The 10,852-nt window shown below is 34.7% G+C and overlaps 1 protein-coding gene across 1 annotated transcript in view; it reads right to left on the minus strand.

The window, feature by feature from the left end:
* The window catches only part of LOC117107075 (D(1) dopamine receptor-like), a 59,227-nt gene that overhangs the window by 29,843 nt on the left and 18,532 nt on the right, over positions 1-10,852 (minus strand). The window contains exon 2 of the mRNA XM_033248603.1: positions 4,225-4,282. The gene's annotated coding sequence lies outside the window, so the exon portion shown is untranslated. The remainder of the gene's footprint in view (positions 1-4,224; positions 4,283-10,852) is intronic.

A 10,852-nucleotide genomic window follows, 5' to 3' on the forward strand; every position in this document is an offset into this window, starting at 1 on the left:
TTAGGCATAAAACACTGCAATCTCAATAGGCATTGATTAAAGAGATTCGAAGAAGTTCAATTATTGTGTATAGAGTCGGTCTCATTGATGCCTTATCAACAATTAAGCCAAGCCGTATACAGCATACAAACAAAACGGGAAACACCAAAAGAAAAATCAAAATTCCAATCGATCAATATCAGCAGTAATGTTCTTAATACTTTAAATAAGCAGTAAATAAAGAGAGTAATGAGGTTGGTGTTGGTTGGCTGATTCAAACGGGTTCCTTGAATCCTCTATTATCAAATATCGGACCTGTATGTAAAACGGCTATTTGACTTCAACCGAGGAAGGTAATCAATCACGTTTCAGGGGGCTTTAATCATCGCTGTATGACTGTGATGATGCGAGGGGTATAGTAATATTGTATGACGTCACTAAAAGAAACCACCACCCTCGGTTGAAGTCGTAGTATTTAGCAACTACCCGTTTTACATACAGTACGCGTACGTTCAACGGACATTTAAACTAGGCTCCGCCCCTTGGATATTGTTGCTAAGGTCCCACAAAACACCTGTGTTTGTGACACACGCGCGTATTTCTAGCCCCGTTCTCTAATGGGTCAATTCTTAAGTTTGATTGACACTCCGCCAAGGTCCATTACAGAAAAGAAAATATATTTTCAATTTGAAATCAATTTAATAACACTTTTTCTATCCACTATCAATCAGCTCATCATGTAAACTACATAATAAATACACAATGTTTCAGCCATTCATTGAAAGTAATTAAGGAAACAGAAGTTAAAATCTAATATTATTTTCCCCGGTAACCACCTACACAAAAAACATCTAAAAGGGGAAAAACAGAAATATCAAAACCGATAAAAGTTAAAAACTTTTAAATACCGTCTTTTGTATTTAAAGAAGAATATTGTATTTTGTGGTTTTGTATCTTTTGTTAGACTAACCTATTCATTCATATGTCAATCATATTTCTTTAGGGTGTTATAAGAATATTTTATGACAGAAAGGTGTGATTAGTGTGGTAAGTTGTCTGGTTTGCAACAATAAAAGCATTATGCACGATAACCGTACAGTGTCAGTCGTCATTCACTCGACTGTGAATGGTGTGAATGGAATTCACTGGTCCATGAAGACCCGTTAAAATCTGTTTTGATCTAAGTTACTAAAACTGGCGACGCTAAAAGCATGTTGCACAATATAAATAGAAACTGTCTGTAGTCATTTTGTCAAATACCAATGAATGAATACAGTTTACTGGCCTAAAAACATTCCTAAAATCATTTAGCTGCGCATGCGTACGTAAATAAATACACCCAACGCGTTGACGTAATAATTGCGCTTAATACATTTAGCTTGTTTTCACACTGGTACGCTTTGAACACAGGAGGATTGAGAACATGGCCAAGGAATACGCGCGTGTTTCACAAACACACGTGTTGTCCCACAAACGTGTTTTCGTATGTTTTTGAAGTCGTTTTGTGGAAGCTTAGCAACAATAACTAAGGGGCGGGGCTTAGCAAAAAGGTCCACTGTCTCATTCCTTTATTCCGGAAATGTTCAGCGCCGTCAGCAGGGGCATGTGCATCAGACGGCATCAGTACGCGTCTAATTTCAATTGGTACACACTAAAAATTGACTGCGTAACTAGCGTAAACGCTTATGAATTTCTCTAGTGTGAATCATGTTGTGTGGTCAGCTGGTGCGACTGTATACAGTAAGAACCAGTGTCGGATCCAGGGGTGTTGAAAGGGCCCTTCCCCCTCCCCCAGGCTGGCTGGCAGCAGCAAAAAAGCATTACATCATTAAAATGAGAAATTATTAATATTATGAAGATGGCTATAACTGCAGAGTTTTCAGGAGCTATGCCACTTGGATCCTTGAAATGGAGAAGAAAACATTCCCGATTCTCCCTTATCGGACCATTGATCCTCCTGTGACACTTTACACCCATCCGCCGGCAGAAACCCCCTGGATCTGCCCCCGACTTTTTAGAGTGATAAACCTCATGCATTTGATGTTTCAATTTGTGTATCGGTATGCCTATTCTACAAAAGGACCGCCTCATTTTTATCCAATGAAAATACGTCTCATCAGCGTCATCTTCAATGGCGCCCTCAATTTAATATGAAAGTTTCGAATACACTCGAGCCCCAGGCGATGTGCATGAATTTGATTGCGTTACACTGTACTTTCATGTTTACATCAATTAGTAGTATAATAATTATTTTCGGACTTAATAATCAATAGATAAGTAATATTTGTGGCTGTAACCTATAGGCTTTCTGTATTGCAGAGCCTATTACGGGTACATTCCTATCATCAAGTTGCAGAAAGGATTGCAGAATGAAGACATGCGGACAGGGAGAAAAGCCACAAGGACCCACTAACATTATCAGATGGCAACGTCGTTTTGACATTTTTATCCACTGCTAGGCCTAGATAGACCAGGAAATGAATAGAGTATAAAAAAATGTTTCTCTAAAATAAATTGGAAACACTTTCATAAAAGAGTGCGGTTGAATAGATATCCCTTGTGGGTATGTAGCTGCGTGTTTGTTCATGAAGAGGGTGGATGTGGAATGTTGTTTGTGTAGAACCATACACCCATCACCACCGCACCATAATAGATTCTAATAACTGTGTATAATTTAAAATAATCCAATCGTCTGAATGTCTGCATCTTAAATTGATAGCAATTGAGTCGAATTGATACACAATGGATGTAGCATCAGATCGATATGCTGTTCTCCCGTACGGGAACTCTCTGGAGTTAACCTTCGCTACAACGACCTAGTTATGATTCCATTTTTCCATTTACTCTCATTATAATGCCGATAATATCTTCCATGACCATTGGTTTGGAATAATTTTCAGTCACATGTAGTTAGCTTCGCAAATCTTGACATGAACATTATTGGTAGCAAATCTCTAGTGTACATTCATTTTTTAGCGAAATGTCTCCAACTAACAATGCACTGCACACGAGACATGAAAAGAGCAAAAACTTATTTTTAACATCGCATTAGCATCATACTCACCATCACCATCCCATTTAGCATAATCATCATAATCATCATCATCATCATCATCATCATCATCATCATCATAATCATCATCATCGTCATCATCACCATCATCATCATCATCATTACTAATAGGCCATATTAGCCTTATTATTATCATTAGCACTAGTGTCATTATCATTGTCATTATAGGATTATTATTATTAATTAATATTAATATTATTATCATTATTATTATTATTATTATTATCATCATCATCATCATTACTACTAATAGGCCATATTAGGCTTATTATCATCATCAGCACTAGTGTCATTATCATTGCCATTATAGGATTATTATTATTAATTAATATTATTATTATTATCATTATTATTATCATTATTATTAGATTAGAAGGGAAGCACTGAAAACACCAATATTCAAATCTACTCCAAAGTGATGTGTTTCGCATCACGGAAACATTAATTACAAACCATAAACCACAATATCTTAAACATACTTGCGACAATGTAGATCGCCTATTTGATATGATACGCCAAATCAACAGAGAATAAACACATTCAGACTGAAATAGAAACTCCAGTTCGATTTCATTATCTACCAAAGGCATTTTGATTTCATGGCCTGAGTCAAAGGATATAGTCCTAGGCCTAAGTTCAGTATCTGTCTCATCAGCTCTAGTGTCATTATCATTGCCATTATAGGATTATTATTATTATTAATTAATATTATTATTAGTATTATTATTATTATTATTATTATTATTATTATTATTATTATTATTATTATTATTATTATAGCAGCAAAATATATATCAACTAATCCCAAAAATAAAGTCTACAAATCAATTACAGATAAATAGAAAATGCGCAAATATATTCCAAATGTGATGCAATGGAGCATAATTGTTCAAACATAATCGCCTTGTAAGCTGAATGATTTACAGCAAATTAAACGTGCAGTCATATTACACGATATTACATTCACGTTAAGTGAGCGCGTATCAGGCTACGCACTGAATAACAGCCAGTCACAGGTTCGTATTAAACAAGCATGAATTGACCAATATTGGTTGTCAAACAAGAGCATACAGTACGTTCTGAAACAATCGCCCACCTTACATTCTACTTGATATAGATTGATGATAAACATAGCCTACTCTTCGAGACAAATTGCACAACGAAGCACTTACCTTGTGTATCTATGCTTTACATTGCTTCTTTTGACAAGCTCGATGTATTCTTCAGTGTCTAAGGATAAAAACAGATTTATACAAATTATAATAACACATTTTAACCTAAATAAAAAAAAATGTTTTCTGCTGTGATTCAGCTTTTAAAAAGGGATGGAGATTATTTTGCGGGGCTTCAGTGTGGCGCTATTTGGAATAGAGCGTTAAAAATATACACCATGAGGGTTTTTCAATATAGAATAATGCATCTCCATAAGCCTATTCGAGATAAGAGGCTTAGCAAAAAAGAAAATCACATTTTGTGTACCATTTATCCGACTAGAACGTTGCGCTTCGATGGAGAGAAATGATCATTATTAGATTGTTTACGTTATGCAATATACAATTCTAATTCATATTAAAATAATCTACGAAAGTGATGCATGCTATAGTAAAATGGAAGTATAGTCATAACTGTTAACTGTGTTTCTTTTCTTTTTTTTTCTGGAATATTGATTTTTGTAGACCTATGCTACGTCGCTGGTTTCGTCTGCAATATAGCAATACCATGTGGACGTTAAAGAACGTGTACACACCGTTATTGCTATTTTATTGTTATTATTCATTTGTTATTTATCTATTAACAATGTATGATTCATTATTTCCTCTTTAATTCATGAGCAACTAAACAAGATTCATTTGTCTTAGAGAGCAGCTAGATCAGTCGACTGGACCAGTCACTGCGCGTGCGCTGAACCTTGGAAATCTCTTGGTTCCCGGTTCAATTCCCTCACTGCTCTTTCCATGTATTTAACTTAAATACAAGTTATATTACGAGTTACGCACCGTCTTTAAGATGAGGCGTTTAAGCCGTTTGTCCCGTGATGTGCATTATGGCCCATGTGCACGTTAAAGAATGCAGTAAACTCATCGGAAAAGAGTAGGGGATTGTCTCCTGGTGTACTGCTCAATTCACCACCAGAAGGACACCACAGGAAAGAAATCTACAGGCTTAGTGGGTTATCCTTGGTGTGATTCACACCAAAATACTCCGACTCCTACAGTTTCGGATGTTGTTAGTTAAATAAATCACATCTACAAAGTTATTCCTAGAGTGCTGCCTCATTATTACCTGTTATTAATAATAATTTTTGATAGATAGGATTATTATTTTATTTTACTATTCATGTATTCAAGACTAAACATCGGTCATGTTTTCGTCGGCACTTTAAACTGTCTTGTGATCCGGCTGTCAAACTTCATATCGAATAATGTCGATCATTGTTCTGAAATCGATTCAATATTCTCGTCACATACGTATCGCATCATGATTTGTCGGATGGTTTTATGGTGATTACTGAAAAAAATAACGCCACGATTATCGTGGTCTTAGTCTAATTATGCGTTCCATGAAACTATTAATATTTCATGTCGGTATTGTTCACTCAATCAAACTTGACAATAAATCGGCATTTAATATAAGCCAGCTATATTATTATTATACTTTTTCATAGAGAATTTATGATTTCTTTTCTTTTTTCTTGTCTTACCAGTATCGTTAATAAATCATTTGCGTGTACGGGATGCTGTGGCGCCGACATAGTTTGTTTTAAATCAACAGCCCCAAAATACATCTCCAAAGGTGTAAAAACGTCTAAATCAAACTATAGTAATAATCTGAATTTTAAGGCGCACAGTTGCCACCGCGCTTACGCCGTTGGGGAAACACTCGAGGCTTATAATCATCTTCAACACAACATGAAAATATGTAGGCCTATCATGATCAAACAAGTCAGATATCTTCAACTGAATTGGTTAACTGAAAATAATTGTTTAATTTATAACAATATTTGGATTAACGAATATCAGATATACTAGGCCTAGGTCATAATATCAACGTGTGTAAATTTTTGTAACATTATATAACTTGCATCCGTATCATTGTCTATGTGTTCTGTCCACCAGAGACGGTATCTTAACCCTAGTAGCACGTCTTATTTAGCCTGTGATCAGTGGCCTATTTCCGTTCTCGTTCAATGTCATAGCTAATATAATTATTTTCTGATGAAAGGATAAATGTATTTTAATCGGTTGATTATTCACAATAATGGCATGATATACGACTCCGAGCAAATTAAATCGAGCCAAACTGCAAATATTTCCTAATTACAACTGTCAACATGCACCTGCTGCCTACCGTCAGAATGCTACCGATATTAGGCCTAAACGATAATCAGTTTGGTTCGTAGAGGTGTCGGCAATCATTTATTAATAATACAGGTCTACCTCTAATTAAGGACCCTCCAATTAAAGACCACCTCCGATTAAAGACCAATTTTCTGTGGTCTAAAATTTATTTTATTATTGTTATTAAGAGACCAAAACTGCTAAGACCACCGTGAAAATCCCGGTCCCAAAGTGGTATTTAATTGGAGAGAATTCATGTACAATGATACCAATATTTATGCCAAAACAACAATAAACGGAACATAAATCATTACGAAGGGATATTTGGAAATATAGTGAACATGAATAAGGGAATTAGAAACTTCGACAGTAAAATCCAGACCACGAAATACATTCTTGAATTTTTACATAACCGAAGCTAAATAAGAAAACAGAATCATTGTATTAATTTAGCAGTTTATCCGCATAACAAAATGTTGCCGGTATCTAACTCGTTCGACATTCCAAGATAGATTTGATTTAATTCCCAAAGGCCTACGATATGCATTGGAATTTAATTGTATTTAGTTTTTGTGAAAATTATATTACGCATGCATGGAATACTTAAAAACTACGTTGTTGTTGACCCTCAAAATAGTAACAACAATAGTAATAATTCTTTATTGGTCCTCACTCTAATAGGAAATCGGAAATTCGCACTGGGCCCCTGGGGATCCGCAGCAGCCGCAGTGCAGCGCCACCCAACTTAACTTAACGGACACATACATATACAAACATAACCCGCCTCCTAATATGAGGGTATTTCGAGGAGCCAAGCGATCGGACCCAACGCTGGCCGGGTTTCAACCGGTGTCTTCAGCACAAGAAGCAGGAACAAAAAATTCTCCGCCAACCGCTCAGGTTTACATCTAGAAAGATTTCTTTTTTTTTTTATTTATGGTATATAGAATGGTCATTAAATGTAAGAGCATTTCTGTGACATGAATATTATGCTACATATATATAATTTTATTACTTATCAAGCACACGATATACGTGCAAGGATATAGTGTAAAGTCAAAATGTTGTTTCCCAAGCGGCGATGCTGAGGGCCAACATTTTGTAACACAAACAATTATTAAATTTAGTCAAAGACTACCGCTCATGAGGAACACTTCCCGACAATTATAAGAAAAATTGCGTTAATATCTTATTCTGCCTACGAGGTTTTACAACAACGTTTTACTAACAAACACTTAGATTTCACGATTTAATAAAGGTTAACGTATGCGCGCACATTGGAATCGGTCAGAAACCGTGTATGTAAATACAGGTATTAAGCTTGGTTTACACATGGTTTACATTAGAGCAATTCAGACGAGATTTGACGCAAATGCTGCACCAAGTTAACACAGCCGATTTGTAGTGTGAACAACTTGAATCAGGCGCGTATTAATGCAGTCATCAAAAAGTTGTCTGACGCAACCTAACGCATGTAAGCTTCGATGACGAACGCATGCACGCGAAATGGGAATACGGCAACGTTCTCTCAGAAGTTGTTTTGTAGACGTTTATCTGTTGATGACCTTTTGACCTCCTGAATTTTGCAATTATGAGATTTTCGGGTCGATTCAGTCGAGACGGCCCGAGTGGAGTTTCATGTAAATGTTTCGTACGGGAAAAAAAATTGCATACGACAATAGTGTTTGCGAAAACACTCTCTCGTTTGAGTTTAAAACGCGTTTAGACGCGTGAACCAAAAAGTATGCATGTGTCAGCCGATAAATACTTCAGGATTATAATGCAGACAAACAGAAAAATGTCTGCTCTACGTCGACATTAATTTAATACGATTTCAGCTCTTACGAATTCATAAATTAATTTCATCCGTACATACACCAAATTAAAGAAATAACAGAAAAATAGTATACAGCTATCCGTTCTACTTTGTTTAAGAACTAGACCTAGTTAAATGCTAAAGCTTGAAGATCCATTAACCTCACCCGTAACCGAAGCAGACGTTGGATATTGAAATATAGGCCTACTAAGCATACGGTTATGTTCCCTGTTATTTTTTCAAACAGATATTACTAACGAAAAATGTTCTCAAAAGTTGGTTACGCGGCCTGGCAAGAATATATATATATATATATACTGTCTCAAGCCTACAACTTGTACTAATTTGTTTTTAATATAGTTTTATAATATTTAATGACGACAAAATAGATACAGTAGATCACCTGTGCCATATTGGATGTGCGAAAAAAAGACCAGCATTCTGAAAACGTGATAATTTCTAGGTGAAAATGTCAATAACATTACGTTTACACGTTTGCATTTCGACAATACGCAATAAATACTCGTTAAAAATAGGGAAAAAAATGATTACATGCAAAACAGATGAAAGTAATATCGAATCATTGGTGAAACATATATAACTCAGCATAGTTTTCTATAGGAGAGCACGCCTGATGCGTTTTATAACTAGCAATATCCTCGAAAACGTCTTATGGTGTTTAGAAACGTATTTTGTGGAATTTATTGTCGCGTTTATGGCATAGGTTGCATCGTATAGCAGATGGATAAGAGCACGTATAGTAATAGGCCTACATTCAATGTAACCACAAATAGGCCTAAGTATCAAACATTTCGATACTAACTCGGTAGCGGATTATATATACGTGTCACTAATAAAAGTAGATACGATCCTACAATAATTACAAAAAAATACTAGATTTTCTCGATAATAAAATGGTTTCGAAAAAAAAAAACAAAGACTTCACATTTGTAAATTATGAATATATGATACAGCGATTATATATTTGATTATCGGCTATTGGGGACATTCAATAACAAGCTATGGTCAGCGGTGACTCCAGAAATTTTTCGACAAGGGGTACGACATGTTCGACAGGGGGTCTGAACCATGGGGGCCGACTAGAGCCTCCGTCAGGGCCCAGTAATAAAAAAAATCTCCGGTAGGGATCACGGGACGAGTTTTCATGGCTTAGTATGACTCAAATTGAGCTTTTTTAGACCAGGGATTGGCAATCAAAATAAAGTTATTTGGAGAGGCAAATTATTATATTATTTTAGTCCAGGCTTGTCAGACGAGCGGGTGGGGAACCAACCCCCGTCCCCCTCCGTGGCGCCACCACTGCCTATGGTTCATATATAATCTACAGAACCCGTAGTCTTATATGCTTTAAACATTGAAATAACAAAAGCATTAAATTGTCTGTCTTTATACATCGTTATCATTGAATACACCAAATTATTATTTTTCGAATATTTTTAAATAATACATTCTGCTGATATTTGCCGGCTACCGATGTGATTCATTAGTTATCATATAGATAAAGTTAATAAAGAAAATAATGAAGATGATTATCATAATGATAATTATAATAATTATAATATAAATAATGATAATAATCTTAAATTAAATAATCATGAAGTAATAATAATAATAATAATAATAATACAGTAAATCGACCTATTAACATTAATGATAATAATAAATACTTATAATAAATCTTAATAATGATATATCTAATAATAATTACAATGATAATGATATTATTATTATCATTATGGCCTATCATTGTTATCATTATTATAATTACTATTATTATTATCATTATTATTATCATTATTATTATTATTATTATTATTATTAATTTCTTCTGATACATAGGCCTAACGAAACATAAATGAAGTTTTGCTAGACCAAATTCATCGAGAAACAACGTATGAAATTAACAATAAGATTCTCACTTTATATTTTGAAAGCAGAGACTCTAGATCCTTGTTATTTCGTTATCTAGCTTAAAGGATTTTACTATAGGCTAAATGAAAACAAGATAATTACAATTTTACTATCATAATGAACAAAATATCTTCTTACTACAACCATATCGTTCAAGTAATGACGTGTACCGACATTAAAAGTACGTGAAAGTGCGAAGGTGGTCAGTGTAACCCAATTAATCGAAACACTCAACATGACATCAGCAGGTTTTTTTGGTTTTTTTTCTTCTTTTCTTTCACGTACAACGCGTGGCGAATCCGTCAATAATCAATTTGAAGCAAGTGGATCCGTCGCTTCAAGAAATAGATAATTAAAAGAAAAGAATAATTGCATTGACTTGCTTTTACCAATTTGACATAGTAAGCTGCAAAGGATCCATTTTCAGAAAAATCTAAGCCCAAAGTATACACAACCTTTACGTAGAGTGTGAATAAATTTAGAACCTACAGTAAACAGTATAGGCCTATTATTTTAAATCCAATAACTGCCCTTTCAACTGCAGCCTGTCCATACAAATCGGTCTAATATCCACAATAACACTAGAGTAAAATTGTTTGTATTTCGTGTACTTTGCATTCAAATATTCCTAATTTCAAAGAATTCAGGAAATCCTTATTCATGTATATAACATGAAAATATTTCATAAAATGATCAATAATTTATATAATATAT

This window comes from Anneissia japonica, unplaced genomic scaffold (assembly GCF_011630105.1).
Source record: "Anneissia japonica isolate Jap-2015-1 unplaced genomic scaffold, ASM1163010v1 scaffold288048_len465947_cov159, whole genome shotgun sequence".
NCBI lineage: Eukaryota > Metazoa > Echinodermata > Crinoidea > Comatulida > Comatulidae > Anneissia > Anneissia japonica.